Consider the following 17,258-nt stretch of genomic DNA (forward strand, 5'->3'; position numbering starts at 1 on the left):
AAGAGGCAGGAAGGATGTGACAACTAGAATGGGTGCAGAACACAAGACTTTATAGCCAGCACCTGCCTTCTGAGATAGCTGGTGGATACTAAAACACGCTGCATTTGTGAGGAGCTGGCACCACTCACGGTGCTGCACAAGCTGCAGGAGGATATAAACTGATACAAGTCAGCATAAAAGCTCTGCTGATTTATACTGCCTGAAAACTGGCCCCAAAGATTTTGTTACCTAGACAACCAGAAGGAAACTAATTCTTCCAGTACCACAGGAATTGGCAAGATTGAGCTGTTTACAAAATTTGCTCTTGAACAACATTTTCCTTTTTTTTTTTTTTTTTTTTTTTTTTTTTTTGGTTTATAAATTATTTCAGCCCTTGCATAGTAAGCTGAATTATATTTGTCATGGTTAGCACAGATATAATTCATCTCATTAAGGAGGGGTACAAACTTATTTTCTGATGAATCCTCCAGGCTTGTTAAGCAAAGTAAGTCATTTGGTGCTCAAAGCAGGTTACAAACAATGCCATGGTTAAAGCACTGTCAGCATTGGTCTGTATCAGATTCCTCAGTATTTTTTCAGACAGACACAGCTCACAAGGTGCCTGTTCAAACCCACTGTGCAGCTGGAACTTGTAGAGATGGGGCCCTAGAGCCCTGAAGTGCTGTGACTTCAGAGTTTCTGCCTGTTGGTTCTGAGGCAAGGAAGAGGGAGCTGGTTCCCTCTAATTGCCTTTATAAAGGATGCCATGGCATTCCTGAAGCCCATAGCACACCTTGTCTCAAGAGGTTTGACCACACATTCTTCCAAAAAGTAAATGGTGTGACTGACTTCAGTTGTGCTTCAGAACCTGGAATGGCCTTCCCTGAACTTCCCTGAGTTCACAGAGAACTCACATCTGCAGGCAGTGAAAGGAAAGACTGGGCTGGTCCACCCCTCATCACTGCCTGACCTCCCCTTGTGCCCTTGTAATGCACCACTGCTTCAGCAAGGCCTGAACAGAACTGCAAAGAATTCAGCAGCTGCTCCAAAACTCACATCAGCCTTTGGGTGGGCAGAGACTAGCTTAGAGTCCTGTGAGGATCTCAGTGAGAGTTTTGGAAAGCAATTCCCCATTTCAGCTATAAGGGGCATAGTCCTGCTATCCTGGACAAGAGATGGGAAAAAATATTTCTAAATTAGTTCCTTCTTAGTCCGTTGCTTGCTCATTTCTGTGGGAGAAAACAATTAGATCCTCAACATTTAGATCAGCAATCTATTTTCTCCCTCTTTCTCTTTCAGTTGAGAAAATGCATTTTTAATAAATATTTTAAAAAACCCTTCTCATGAGGTTAAGGAAAAACTAGAAAATCCAATACTTAGAACAAAAAAATACAGAATAATACAAGAAATAAATTTGTTTGTGGGTGTAAGTGGAAAATGAAAAGTTTTCAGCCTTCTAGTTCCAGCAATAGACCTATCTGCTTTCTGTATTTATACAACAAAATATATTAAAAATAGAGAGACAATCACAGTTGCACAGTCCCGGCTGGAAAAACCTGTTCCAAGCAGCAGCACACCTTTGCAAGAGTGTTTACACCTTGGAAAACTAGCTTCATTGTGGACAAGGCGATGTGCACCAGGAGAGACCTTTAGCCTCCTGGGGTAGAAGGTCTGTGCTAATTACCTGGAGCAAAGGGAGGCACAGCTTTCTACATCTTCATTGGGAAAAGGAAATCGTGTTTGGTATGGACAACACACACCTCACTGAAGCACTGAGGCTACTAAAACAAAAGGTGTCTGGAGCACCAGCTCATGTTGCTGGCTGCTCTTGCAATCCACCAGGAAATGTAGGAAAACCTTGAGGAGGCTTTTCATGACACCTCTCAGCTGTGGGACTGCAAGAGACCAGTTTTCAACTCCCTCATGCCTGTGACACACAGCAGACAACCAGGCTATGAAACGAGAGGGGTTCAGTGTTCTGCTGCACTAGGTTAGTGCTGATGCTCCATGTTCAGGCAGGATGTTTTACTCAGATGTTTTACCACATCACACCACATGAATATTAAATTCAAAACCCCATTACATGCCTCTGTAATGGAAAATTCCTTTTACTGCACAGAACTATAGGGGCTTGAGTGAAGGAAAGCCCAGTTAGTTATAAATAATTCACCCAAATAATGAAGCAATTTTAAGGCCTGGAAGGAATGGCTCATGTGCCATTCTTTCATGAAAAATGGTCTCTCTTTGTCTTTCTCAGTAATTTGGATTTTTTTTTTTTTTAAGCAATGCCTATTTTCTGTCAAAATACCCCATAAAATTGTTGAATCCCAAGTTTTCTTAGCCAACCAAAATGCTAATTTTTCTTCTAAGGAATTGGCCCATATAAACCAAATCTTTGCCTGACTTTCCCAGAAACCTTTGAAAAACCCATTTTGCTCTCCAGATCATCCACTTAAGGAAAGGGTGGGAAGCTGAGCAATGTATCCATTGCTTCTATCTCCAGCTTCCCACCACTGCTATTGCTACATTGGGATGTCTTAGTTATGTGCTGGGCTAGACAAACACAAGAATTCAGGTGGAGCTGGAATGCCTGACCCTGATTTCTGCCTCTATGGGACACAAGCTAAACTTGCCCCCAGTATATTAAAATTTGGGTTCTGTAACACCAAAGCTCATAGACTCCAACCCTTAAAACACCCTAAAGAAATAACATAAACATTTCAGAGAACACAGACACATTTTGGCCTTCACATTGTTCCTGCAATACAGCAGCTGCTATGGAGCATCACAAAGCCTGTATTTGTACAGCGCCACCATCTCTGTCCTTGGCACAGGGGCAAAGTCAGCGATAGGGGTGTGACTGAGGCATTCTGTGCTCCAGAAACAGGAGCAGCTGGGCACAGTGTCTGCAGGAGCACCCACGGGGGCTGCTCTAATTTAAACTGGCCCCTGAGCAGCTCAGAAGCTGAAGAACAGAAGCAAAGATGCCTCAAGCCACTGTTGTACTCTCCTCCTGAAGCTGCACCTTTGGAAGCACGGCAGATAGTAACAGCAGATTGTAAGATGGCCAGGAATAAAGCTGGGCAGAACAAAGTCTCCTCACCCAACAGTATCTTTTACCCAGACACCCTGAAACAACCCTAAAACTGCACCCTGCTGCAAGTCAGCACTGCTTGCTGTGTCACCTAAAAGAAGAGGGGAAAAGCCTCAGCTTCTGGTCATGTTTATCCCAGCTCATGTACTGACTAATATCATTTCACTTCCACAGCATTGCTTTGGAATTACCCTCTAGAAACCAGGAGCAATCAGCCTCTCTTAGCACATACAACTGATCAAAATTTGACTTTTGATCTTGGGATCATCTCAGATGGAGCAATCAGGCTTGAGGTTTTTTCTAATCAGAAGAGGATTAAACAGGTAACAAGCAAAGAACTCTGCTGTATCATAAAAATAATGAATCTTACTCAAGAACAGTGCACTGATAGACTGTGTCTGATGGATTACATTGGCTGTAAAAGAAACTGCTCTTTCCTAATAATACATGCTCTCAATGGGGAGAGCTGGGAATGGGGGAAGAGGGAGAGAGAGGGGAGCAAAAGCAAATTAAAAAAGCAATTCAGCATTTATCCCACAGCACAGTGAACACACAGAACCTGAAGCAGGAAGCTGGAAAGTCTCTCATGGTTCACACAAGCTGTAAGGCAATCTCCTGGAGGTCTAACCCTGCAGCTGACAGACTTTGGGAAACCCAGAGAGGAGAAAAGCACTCTTATTTGACACTGCTGCCTGCTTATATCTGATGGTGGGGCACAAATTCTAGCTGAGCAGACTTAGTTTCTCATCTGGACTCACTCACTTCATATCTCGAACTGGAAGGAATGGGATGGCCTCCAGATACAATTCCGGTTTAAGTCCTTGGAATGTTCAGGATTTTATTTCAGACCAAGTCAGCTTCTCCTGTAAATTCAAAAGTGATTCTCTGAGATACAGGTGTGCAGAGCCTTCTGTGATCCATAGCATTTCTGGGAATTACGATGTATTCTTGGGCCTGCTTACTGACAGATTCTAACATACAAATAGATCCCTGGTCTTCAAATAATTTTAAACAGAAAATCTTTGGGTTTGGGCCAAAATTCTCTCAAAAACAGAGTCTGCAGTGGCTACAGCATGCAAATGAAAGCATTTTTCTAACCACCTCTCTTGCCCTTCAGTAGCGGCCATCCTGCCAAACCTTGCCAGCTACAGAATAGAATGAAAACCTGCTCCTGAGTTTTCAGCTAAGGAAAGGCAGCATCCTCAACCCCCCTGAGCTGGCCAGCACAGGGCACACCGACCACACGATGAGAGGGAATTAATAAGTTCTGCATTGAAAGAGGAGATTTCCTGAGCCCACCACACAGGGCTTCTGCACACTTGGCCTGGGAACACCCATCTCACTTCAGGAGACCTTAGCAAAGTTATTTACAGGGTTTCTTCTGCCCCAGGGGAAGAGAGTGAGCACACAGGAGCTAATAGGTGTGAAATCAGCACTAAAGGGGTTTTCATGCAGCTGGTGTAGTCCTCGGTGAAAGGCAGCTTCTCCTACATGACCTTATTCCTGTGGGTCCTTCCATTGCTGCGGTGAAGGTATCCATACACCTCACGTGGGTATTACACATGCATCAAAGTCTTCCAAGTGCTGTTTAATCAACTAAACCATAAAACACAACAAGAATTTGTTTTGAAAGCAGACTAATTTGTGTATTTATAATTACAAATAAAAAAAAAAACAACCTTAAAATAATGCCAAATTTTATGGCTTGGTTTGGATTGGAGGGTAACTAGTCATTTTGCAAAGACAAGAAGGGCAAGAAAACTGTATTTTAGCCTAATTAATCAGAACTAATGAGCCCCTAAAACCTTGTTTCTCTCAATCAGCCCACTATCAGCAGTGACACTATAGTAGCCTGTTCTCCATCAAAGAGCAGCCCAGGGGCCATCTAATGACACTCCAATGTGACTGTCTCCGAGTTTTTCCATGAAGTAAAGCTTGCCTAAATTTCCAGACCAGATGGTGGAACTGTGAGACAAACTGTCAGATGGCTCTGAAGTGTTTAATACAATTAAGGATATGCAATCTGGAAACGCCCTGGGCTCAGACAATTTGTCCACAGATTTCTCTAAGGCTTTCAGAAACAAATCCACACAGTCTCCTTCTGAACAAGCTTAATGAGTTTTTAGCCAACAGCAAGGGAATCAGGGATCACAGGAAGCAAACAGAACCCCTTTCTGATGCCTTCTCACCCCCATGATGGGCTGGAGAGAAAAAGAGCAGAACATCATCTCAGGAAGAACTTCACTGAAAGAGTTTTTAAGCATTTGAATGCATTGCCCAGGATGGTGTTTGTGAAAAACGAGATTCGCTTTTTATGTAGATTTTAAGAAATAAGTTTAATAAAACATAAGACAATTAGGAGATAAGGAAAAAGCAAAGTACAGCTGGCTGGGTGACTTGGCATTTAGCCAAGTCCACAAACTACTATTTCATAGGTTTTCTTTAAATACCCTCTTTGTTGTATCAGTTTGTTGATTATTCATATTTTTCCATAAACTAGTTTCCATATTCTAGGGACTGTTTTGCATGGCCCCTCCTTGGGTTCACCTTTTTAGAGCATGCGTGTTTCTTGGCTGTGTCTTCATTATCACCTCCAGATTGGGCCTTTGTCCATGCTTTCTTCAGATGGGAGATTCTGATAGCTGGTGTATCAATAGCAGAGTCTTCTTTACATGTTCACTGGATGTTATCCCAGCCAAAAGACAGTTTAAGCATACTATATCACTACTACCACTATGCCTAATTTTCTTTACTAACAGGAGAAATAAAAACTTATATCCTTACCACAAAGTTATTAATCATATAGCACACATCCTGCAAAAAGCCAACTTTATAATAGGCATTTACAACAGTGTTGGAGCTGCCATTCCTGGAGGTGTTCAAGAAACAGCTTTGTGCTGTGATCTAATTGACAAGGTGGTGATTGGTCAAAGGTTGGACTCGATGATCTTAGAGGCCTTTTCCAGCCTAAATGATTCTGTGATCAACAGCTGACAATCATCAGTTTCTCAATAGCAAACATTTTGTGCTCATAGCGCTTTTCATCCAAGCAAAGGAAACATTAATTCTCTCTACACTCCTCAACGACTTGCAATTACACCACCTGCACAGACAGGGAAACTGAGGCACACTGCTCCACAGCTCATCTCCATCCAGCAGACCAGTGGGAGAATAGCACATACTGGGCTCACCTTCTCTTTACTCACCCTGTCCTCCCTTTCTTTGCTTTCCATCTGCGCCAGCATCAGCCTAAGGAAGCAGCTCCCAAAGCCCTAACATTTTCACAAGCTCAGGAAGACATCTTGCCTTTGGCACCAAGCGAGGCAGAGGATGCCCACAGAATGGGAAAAGCCCACACCTCCCACTTCAGAGCAGCAGAGCTGAGTGGAGAGTGACTGTGAACAGAAGCACACAAATACACGGCCCCAGCTATCCTCTGTCAATCACCTCACCAATACACGTATCCCAGTACCAGGAACAGGAGCACCAGTAGCAAATATCTCACATTCCAGTGACATTTCTCACTGAAATATTTTGTCTACTCTGGAATAAAGGGAGAGAGCTACTGCCCAAAATATACACTTAAAGGTGAAGGAAGAAAGGAAAAGACTGGAGGAGAGGCTGAGCTGCTGTAGCACAAAAAGCAAAAAATGAGTGCCCACAGCAGGGTTCAAGATCTCCCACTTCCAGGTGTGCTTTGTGATCTGCTAAATGGCAACAGGGAGATGATCATACCACCATAGTGGGTGATGTAAATCACAGAATCGTTAGTGTTGGAAGGCACCTCCAGAGATCATCTAGTCCATCCCTGCTGCCAAGGCAGGGTTACCTCACATCAAATCTACTCTAGGAAGGAATTTGTCCTCTTTGATCTCCACAAAAAATATATGAAGGGCTTGAGAGTGCCCTGTAAAAAAAACTTGAGGTACACTGCACATAAGGCATATTACCCGTGTTTCCAAAACAAGCAGAGAAAACCCAAGATATTAAGTTTAAAGAAATTTGTGTAATATCCAGAAAAAAAACTACATATAATTGGCCGGTTAGAACTACAACCTGTGGGTGCCCAGAGCCATAAGCTCTTGTTCCATGACTACCTTAAGCCAACATAGCCACCAGCTGCTGCCAAAAAACAACTTTCCCACTTCACACTCCTTCCCATTCACACCAGCAACTGGGATCTGCATCAAGCTGTATTGGTTTATGAATTCCAGCAAAACCGAAGAAGCAGAGGTGGGAGTAAAACTCTGGAAGTAACTGCAGCATTGTCATCCCAAATTAAATTCATCTGCCTTTAAAAGGTACATGTTAGCCTCACACTAACCTCACAGCCCATGTCTGACTCTTCCTGCCAAAATTGTGTGTGCCTCCTCTCTGGGATGAGCTTGACAGCCTGTACCATTTCCTTTGGACCCTGCAGCTCATGGAAGACGTGGCTGTGAGGCCGCACAAGTGCCATACTTCCTACTGCTCAACAGCCAGATGGGAAAACACATCACTGCACAGCTGAGAATCATATTGAGAACTGTATTTGTTGCACATGATCAGATGAACAAATAAAGGCCTTGCAGGTAATCTTCAGCTCTTGCTCTACAAACTCCTGAGTGTTTGTTTTCACACATTTCTTTCCTGGTTCAGGTATTTGATTGTGATATATTTATGCATACAGGGAACATCCTTTTCCACTGTGCAAGATTCCTTATGTAGCTATTCCTGGTTAAATGGCCACACACTACACCTCACAGCACACCTAAAAAGGCCAGTGAAAACCTGCTGGCATATATTTGAGTATGTATAATAAATGGAAATTGTGCCTACAAAAGCAGAGTGGGGAATCTGATGTTAGAATACAACCAAAGAGCAAACAGGTTGCAAGATGGTATTTCAGGCTGGAAGATCTCATCTACCTAACATGCCAGAAGATGAGAACTCAGCCAGTAAGTGTATCTTTACTAAAAGGAGGAACAAACCCACAGCCTGCAAATGCTAGTCAAAGGCACCTTACAACCCTTAAAATCAGGTGGCTGTGGCATAACAAAACTAAAAAGATCACATGCATTCCTGCCTTAAATATCTTGGTTTGTATCTCTCTCAGAAAGCTGTGAGGGTAACAACACAACTTGGAGTGTGTGGGATGTTAGGCTTGCTGCTGAATGCAAGACACCACATAGGGATGTAACAGAAGCAATTAATTACTGTCCCTGCTGCACGTGAGTCCAATCAATCAGGAGCTAGTTGAGAGCCCCTCCTGCTCAAAACAAGTCACAGGCTGCCTCATCCAAAGAGTGGGGAGAGTATCAGCTCCCTGCCACTTCCTACAGCTCAGGTTCACCACGTCACTTGAGCTGGCAGATGCAGCACCAGACACAAGAACTGCAGGAGCCAAACAGATTCGAAGCATTGCTGTTCCCAGAAGACTTTTCCATGCTTCTCCTTGAATCACTGATGCACTCAGCTGACAGGCTTGAGTGACCTGCTATGACCTTACACGTGATTCCATTCTTTAGAGCTGTCATGCAGTGTTAAATTCGCAGCTTTCATGCAGGTTATTTGTAAATGACTCGAATAGATGCTGGAGCTTTCTTCAGTGTTGCACGGGCAGTTGCACAAAGCTTGGCAGTGCTTGAGACACATTCTCTAATTTCCCCAATACATATTTGTCATCTTCTCACAAGACCTGTCTCACACATTGCTTGTGAGCTCCCTGTGCTCCACCTGTCAATATCTCACCCTGCATGTGATGTCTGTCAAAAACCCTCTGACAGCTCCAGGCTCACTCTTAACCTGATATGATTCCTCTCTCTCCAAGCTCGTGAAAAACACCTTCCCTAGGCAGTTCCTTCAAAGAAATTCTTGTCTACAGATGCTTTGATAAACAGCCTGTATTAGCAGAAGGACGTTATCTATTAGGTAGTGTAACTGGTAATTCTGAGATCAGGTCTCCTGGTACACTTCCATAATGTTTTCCTACTGCTATTATCCAGCAGAACTACTGATGAAAGTCAGATAACAAAGATAAATAGTAAAAGGCAAATAAAGTCTTTATGCATTGTGTCATGGTCTTTCTTCCAGAGACAGATGGCAGCCTGCAAAATGCTGGGCTTCAAGCTGTATGTGACCCAGGGGGTCAGTGATGCTGTACATCATCAGCTGCCTGGCCCTGGCATAGAAAGGCAGGTGGGACTGCACACAGGAAAGACTGACTCAGCCTCTGGATTGATGGGGTGGTGTGGAGCTTGGAAAATCATTTCATCCTGCTCTAAATCTTGCAAGGTGGGACATTCTAGCTGATAAAAACATCTCCCTTATTTGTTTTTGGATAAATTATCAAATATGCAGTTTTATATATGCCAAATATGACAGTTTCAGATGACAGCCTTTTCCTGTACAAGAACAATTTCAACCTCAGTGTGTAATTCAAATCTCATCATTCCACTGGATAACTGCAGATTAGAGTTCTGAAAACACATCACTTTCTTCTCCCTGCTTCTGAGGCGAAAATGAAAACCAGAGGGGAGCACTTGATGAAGATTTTGCTGATGGGATCACCTACAGCTTTCTTTATTGGCACTGATCACAGCCTATAAATTCAGACATAAAGACTTACTTTCATTAAATAGCATCCCACATACCAAATGATTTTTCCATCCAGCAGCAGCTATGACAGACAAAATGGATGTTGAGCATAAGCAGTTTGAAATGTAAGCACCTCAAAAGACTGTCCAGTTCTGAATTACACAGCTCAAATTATCATTTAAAATCATTGGTTTAGATTGTTACAGGCTCAGGCTGTCATCTAGCACAGATCAGCATGGTATAAGGCAGCATCTGGGCTTTACCACATGTACTGTGGGTACACAACTTGCTCCTAGATGTAAAAACTTCCGTGTCCTTCACTTCTCTGACCTGCCATGCAACTCATGTAAATTGCTCATCCTCCACTAAGTACATCAACTGGATGTACCACAGCTCCACCTCTAACACAGGGACCAGCTGAACTCATGATCAGAAGAGCTTTGTGAAGCTCAACCTGTTCATGGTGCCAAGAGGAGAAAGCACCTTCAGCTGTGCCTGTCACAGGCACCCAGAATGTAGGGTATACCCACAGGGACCTGCAAGGCAGCCACTGTGACAGCAAGTGACCATCCAAAGTCTGACAGATACATCCAAGCATAAGGAGCACTTAAGGAAGAAGCTTCCTCAAGGACAATGTGTTGTTGCCTTCCGCTGGTGAGGAATGATGCCACGAACACTGATGCAGTGCCCATCAGCAAAATAAAACTGAAGAGGTGGATGTGGAACTCTTGAAAACATTGCTCCCACCTCTGAGGCTGTATTTGGGTACCACACACCAGAAACAACATCTACACATCATTCCAGCCTTGCTGGGCCACAACACAACATCCTCGGGATGAGTTTGGTCTCACTCCTGCTGCTTTAGCAAGCAACACTTCAAGAGAACACAAGCTTTGAGCTTCCTTCATTTGCACCACTAGAGGGATGCTAAAATGGGAACTGGGAAAATGAATAAATAAATAAATACCTCAGAGGAGGTATTTAAGGGAATAATCCTAGGTCAGAAGTATGAGACAAAGGTTTTCAGGCTCTGCCAATTCAGCTAAACAATGCTGTGGTCAGGGCGCAAGGGCTTTGACATTTTCAACTACACAATCTTCAATTTTATTAGGCTTTCGGTTGCTTTTTTCTTTTGGCAAAGGTGCATTTGTAAAAGAAGCAGCATTACAACTAAGCTGGAAAAAGCAGTCCCAAACATGCACAAAGGACATTACTGGCAGCCAATAGCTGGTGGCATTATCAATATTTCCTAATCTGTCTTCCAGCAGGTCACGTGGAAAGAAGGAGTCTCTCTGGGGTTTCTTCAGCTGAAGTTTGATTGATCAGCTCTAGCTGAAGCAAATTGCTCCTGTAAGGGCTTCTGTAAACAAACTAATTACAAACCCCTACTAGACTGTATTTAGTTTATGCATTTAGCAGCCACATCTGCACCAGCTACATCATGCTGGAAACAAGCTAACCAACCTCTAGTGGAGAAAGCATATTAGACTTCTTTTTGTTCACAGATTTTTCTCTCTTCTCCCCAGCCCAGGGACCCTTTGTGACAGAGATTTATAGAGCTAGCAGTCTAAAGGGGGTCATTGCAGGGCAAGGAAGTGTACAATGAAAATGCAAGAGGCCACTGGAGATTAGCTTAAACTGAGATTCATGTTTTACAATTATCACAGTCAATTCAGGAGTTCAGAGGAGACACCACTGTGCTTTACTTCTCACTAAGCATGTCAGAGTGATTTAGAAGTGACCATTTGTCCTGGTACAAACAACATAGTCTTGAAATCACCTTGAGTTACTACTTGCTGCTTTAAACATGAGCTGCGACGATGCACCTTCCGCTCTGCACCTCTCAATTCTCACGAGGAAACACAGCAAGGTCTGAGTATTTCAGCAAGATATTTATGAAAACACCCATCTGCTAAGGACTGCTGAGGAACATTCACTCGGGAAAGAAAAAGGAGAAATGAACACCGAAGAACAGAAAGTCCCTTTGCATTGATTTATTCTCCAGTTCACGCTCTTAGGCACTGAATTATCCATCTTGCACATAAAATGATGTATTTATTACTATCTGTTTTCCAGACATCCCAGAATATATACCAAGAACTTTTTTTACAGAGAACTCTGAGCACAAGAATACATCTAAAGGGCTGGGTACCAGCAAACTCACATTTCTATGTATTTTCTTCTCTAAATACCATGTGGGTCTCTCATCTCTTGTTTCACAGACGTGACCAAGGACTCCAAATGTATGTGAGGCATAAGAAGACCAAATGCACTCCACTCTAGTGCAAAAGCAGCTGGTGGACTGGAGATTAAACCAGCGTCTCTGCATTACTGCTGCTTCTTTATCTGTTCTCCTGAGGACTCTAAAGGTGTGTGTATTTATTCTGGGAAGAATCCAAACAAGTTTCATTCACTTGTTCTACAAAACTACAATAGCTGAGTCAGTCTTTAAAAGCATGTCTTTTTTCAGTGTTTATCCTTCATACGTACTTACTCATTTACCATAAATAGGAATGGATCACTTTTTGTTTACTTGAAGATATGAACATTTCTATTTTCCAGAACTGTCTGAAAGAGAAATTTCCCATGCATAATCTCCTGGAGCACATTAACAGGCACTAGTGGCTTCAACCTTGAAGAAACTCTGCTTTAACTGTAAAACTAAATGCAAAGTTAATTTGTTGTTGTTGTTGGTTTGGTTTTTTAACAGAGAAACAGCAATCCACCACTGGCCTGATTTATCCCACTGCTAGAATTGCCTCCACCAAAAGAACAGCCACAATTAAGCAAAAAGTACGTGCAGTTTTCTGTAAGTTTTTGCCTAGGGTTGCACCAGCAGAAAGGTCACCAGAGCTGGGTCGTCTGTACATAGGACACTCACATAATGGCAAAGTGGATCAGGACAAGCCTGACTCAAGGAGCATTAATGGATCAGTCACCTAAGTGAATTAAGACTCTTAAGTTCCCTTCTTTACTCTGTGGCAGGTTGAGGCATCCTTCAATTAAAGTTCAGTTAGGAGAAGGATTATCAGGCATGTATAAGCTTTGAAACAGACCTGTCATGTATGAAGAGCAGCTGCTGATATTGATGCCCTACGGAGAGGCTCCCTTGGAGTTTGATTACAGCAGTCCAACATCCAATTTATGAATTACACTCAAGAACAGTTTATCCCTCCATGCAGATGTGATCTAATCACATCAGTCCCCTCTGAGATTCCCAGTGCAGCTTTTAACGCTTTTGGACACATTAGATCATGGAGTCAGCTTGGCAGTTCTGCTTGAGGGGATTTGTCAAAGCCATTAGAGTGCAGACTGGATGCCTGCACTGAAGGATGTGGTATCACCTGCCTGAGTCTGCACTGGCTAGCTGGGACCTCAGTGATAGATAGAAGGATCCTGCTATACAGTGAGCTAATTTAACAGAGGCAAACCTCAAACCAACAGCTTTACACAGAGCTTAATCCAAATCTTCAAGATTCAAAACATTTTTATCCATTCCTTTCTCATTCATTCTCAGCACTGTGTGATGTGTTAAATTTGGGAAAGCCAAAGAAAACAGACAGTACCCTCAGGAAGGCTGTACCCTCAGGATTTCCAAACCAATCAAAACCAGGAAAAATGGCAAAAGAGACACAAACCCAATCACAAAGCTGAACTGTGAGTCCAAGGTTACTCAGAAGAAAAGATGTTCATGGGTCGGTAGACAGTTTGGGCCTTCAGAAGCAAAGAAAGGACTTGGAAACACTCAGTTACCACTTCAAAAACCTGACAATTCTTAGTCTGTCAGAGCATACTTTGAAACAGTAACACTGCCTAAAACTCAAGGAGATGAGATTTTCGATGGGAGGCTATTGGAAATAATATCAAAGAGGAGCTGATCACTCAAAAGCTGGCCTCCAAAACCTTTCCAAACTCTAGTTCAGAAAAGCTTCACAGCAGCAACCTTGAGAGAAGGGGCTTCTACCAATTACTAGGATAAGGCTGAATCACACTTTTCTATTCAGTTTGTTCTGTGGCACATGTTGGTCCAGCAAGCAGGAAGATGAATGTGTTCTCCTGGGAGAGAAGAGCAGAGCTGCTGAGCAACAAATCTCATCCACAGACCCACTGACAGGCCTGCATGCAGACAGGCCCTGCAAGTCCATCCAGCTTAACCCTTAAAAAAGAGAAGGGAAGCTGTAAATTCCCATTGCCCTTTGGTGTCCAGAGGCCACCAAGCCTACCAGGGAGATTACACACCGGGTCTCCGTCATTTCTCCAGCTGCCCACGGCAGGGTGGTGAGGGCAGCTCTCTGAGCACATGGAGCTCAGGACACAGCTCTTCCCAGGCACTTGAGGAAATGGGGCAGGATATTCTGAAATGACTGCACAGGAGAATAACACACACACACACACACTTGTGCAATTCTAACCCACAAACTGCTGTCTCTAGCAGCAAACATATGGCAAAATCAGGAACAGAGCTGGGAACAAAACCACATTTTCAGCTCATATGCTTTTTCCAGGAGTCACAAATCACCCAGCTCCAGTTATCATGTCCAGCACTTAAGCAACAGTTGGCTTTTCACAGTTTATCTAATATTTATTACACAGGCATCTTCCCTCCATCTCTTAAGAGAGCTTCAGAACAAAACCCAGTTTGTTCCTTGATTAGCACAGGGACTGTCTGCCTTTGGGACTCAGACATGTTTCACAGGAAAGGGAATGTGAGCACTCGAGGAAGGTGCCTAATCGTTGTGACAGGTCTTTTCTTTTGCCTTTCCCAGTAACTGAAGCCCAGACCCTCACATTTGTGTCTCACCTGGGTGGCTGCCTCCTGAGTGGAGCCAAATATCCCAACCCTTGCAAACAGGCCATGGCTGAGGCAATGTCTTCCCATGCACAGCAGCGCTGACTGTGCTGGGACACATTCCCATTTCCCTACCGCCCACTGAGCTGCAAAAGGAACTCGGCACCTAGAGCTTTACAGCTCCCTGGGAGAAACCATCCCAGAAAGCCTTAACTTTGAGCCATCCTGTTGCTGCATTTTTATTCCATTACAGCCCACTTGAAATATCCCCAGCCTGTTTTTACACTGATGATAATAAGACTTTGCATTTGTGCTACCAACAAACATCCTACCATCCCTTTGGGAGGCTGTGAGGGAGGGCACAGAGTTAAGCAGCAGAATCCATACTGGAGTAAGGATGGGGATACTGGATTTCCCAGTTCCTCTGCCTCACACATTCCTGAATCATATGTTTTCCAAAAAAATTTAAAATCTTCCTTGGGGAACGTGATCAGTACATTTTTAGTTTGGTTTTCTCTGGAAAGGGGGCTCATGTAACCACACACTGGTTGCAAACCCCTCTCCCAAGTAACCTTCAAATCTGCTAAATGACTTCAGACAAATCTGAGAGGATTTACAGCCTCGGGGATGGTCCTTACATTCCTGCACTTTTTAGAAACCAACAACTGAGCAGAGACCTTCAGGCTGTCATCTCCAGAGAGGGAGAACACTGTTTACAATCTGCCCAACAGGACAAACCTGTCTACATGTGTATATACATGTAACATTCAGACATAAATACATGTTTAGTGACAGACTGACTAGCACATGCACTGGGCCAGCTATTTCCTGCTTTTTTGTTCCGCTTTAAATCTAAAAACTATGCATCTTTCTATTTCAAATACAAGATATTTTTTTCTGAAACTAGAATAAAATATACTTTCCTGTTTCACTACTATTTCACTACTGTTTCACTAACTATTGCTCAGTTATTTATATTTTTATTTTATCTTTTTTTTTATGAAAATCTGCTTCCTTTCAAACTTTCTAGACCCAAAACCTGATGGCTTTGTCACCTCCACCACTGGGTGCAGTGTGGCAGCTAAGTGCCACTGGATATGGTGTGTGAAGTTGTTATAATAAATAGCTTCAAATCTGGTCTGGATCAGAGAAATGACCCTGAAGCAAAGAAAATTCAATTACTCCTTTCTAATTTCAGGAAGATCAAATCATAAGGCATTTGAACACAACATCTCTTCTGAAAAAACACAGCAGGAGAGCACAGAGGGGACAGAGGCAGAACTGTTACTCTGGAATAACACTTGGGAATAGGGATGCTTTTCCACAGAAAGCTACTGATGCTCAAATATGAGCAATGGATACCACAGCATGAACCCCACGAATGGACACCCATTACATGAGCAGGGCTGTGAGCAAATAGAGACATGTGGATTGTGATGGTCTTTACCTTTCCCATGTGTGCCATGTCACCTTTCTGAAGAACATAACAAACTGAATTTCCACAGAAATATCAATTCCTTTCTCTCTTCCAAGCCACACAAAAAGGCTGTTCAAAATGCAAGATTTTTTTTTTTTTGCATGTGATAGTGGATGTTTGTCGAAAAGAAGAGTATTGAGTCTGCCAAACTACTTTTAAAAGGGCACCATATCAGTTGCACATTTGAACTTCTTTCCCACAGAAAGCAGTTTCAGGGAAGAGAAAGGGTGAACGCCAGGATTTCTCATGCTGCTTTGGAGTAGAGGTGCAAGTAATGCACAAGCTAAAACCTGGAAAGAGCCTTCACAGTAACTCCCCCAGCCTTTGTTATATATGGTAATTGTCAGTGGAAATACCACAGCAAGTTATCTCTTCTGGGTTTTTTATCTCATTCAAACTCATGTTTTGTATCCAATGTTTCAAAGACAAGTGGATCATTCCTGTATAACATCAAAAACAATGATTTTTCTAAAGCTTGATTGGGACAAAACTGAAAAACTCCTGGACACTTCCTGAGGCACATCTCAGTCAAACAGACTAGGAAAGGTTCAATCCAGAAGACAAAGCAGGCTTCAACCAAATGCTAAAATACCCCAAGGACTGCCTCCAAAAGCCACCCAAAATCAGCAGGAAGTGTTTCCCTGATTTTGATAATATTTTACTCAAAAAAACCTTTGTATTTGCAAAAGACAAAGTAATCCACCAGCACTTCCCAACTAAAATGAATTACATTAAATTCAGACACCTTTGGGTTACTAGTTTCCTTAAGAAAGAAAACCAACAGTGCTGAACCTGTCAAACAATTAAAACTCACAGAATGTCCCATTTCACAAGAAGACTGAAGCTGTGCTGCAATTCCTTTCTCCCAGAGGTTAACAAGGAAAGGCAAGCGGGCCAGTTTTGCTGATCTGTACCTCTGCTGAGATAATCCCAGAGGCACCAACCTTCCCTCAGGACACAGAGTGAGATGTGTGGAGGACAACGACGGGCAAGCCTGGCCACCTGTTAGGAGACACGCCAGGTGTGCAGAGGAAACACTGGCTGTTATTTATTTCATATTATTGCAGCCCAAAGCTGCTTTGTGCAACAGAGATCCAAACCCTGTGAAACACCAGTCAAAGTGAATCCAGCAGGGAAGTGGATGGCAGTCCAGGCAAAGGAGTTTGGAAAAGAGAATACAGCAGTGTAAGAGAATTTCCAGGGATTCCCATGAATTTCCTTGGACTAGCTCTCTGAAGAGTCATTCCTTTAGTTTCCTCTGAATGCGAGATACAGCAGTAAGGCCTTGGAATATGCTTGGGATTAGCTCACTGTGCTTAATGAGACAGGCAAAACCTCACAGC

Source organism: Sylvia atricapilla, chromosome 3 (genome assembly GCF_009819655.1).
Source record: "Sylvia atricapilla isolate bSylAtr1 chromosome 3, bSylAtr1.pri, whole genome shotgun sequence".
NCBI classification, from domain to species: domain Eukaryota; kingdom Metazoa; phylum Chordata; class Aves; order Passeriformes; family Sylviidae; genus Sylvia; species Sylvia atricapilla.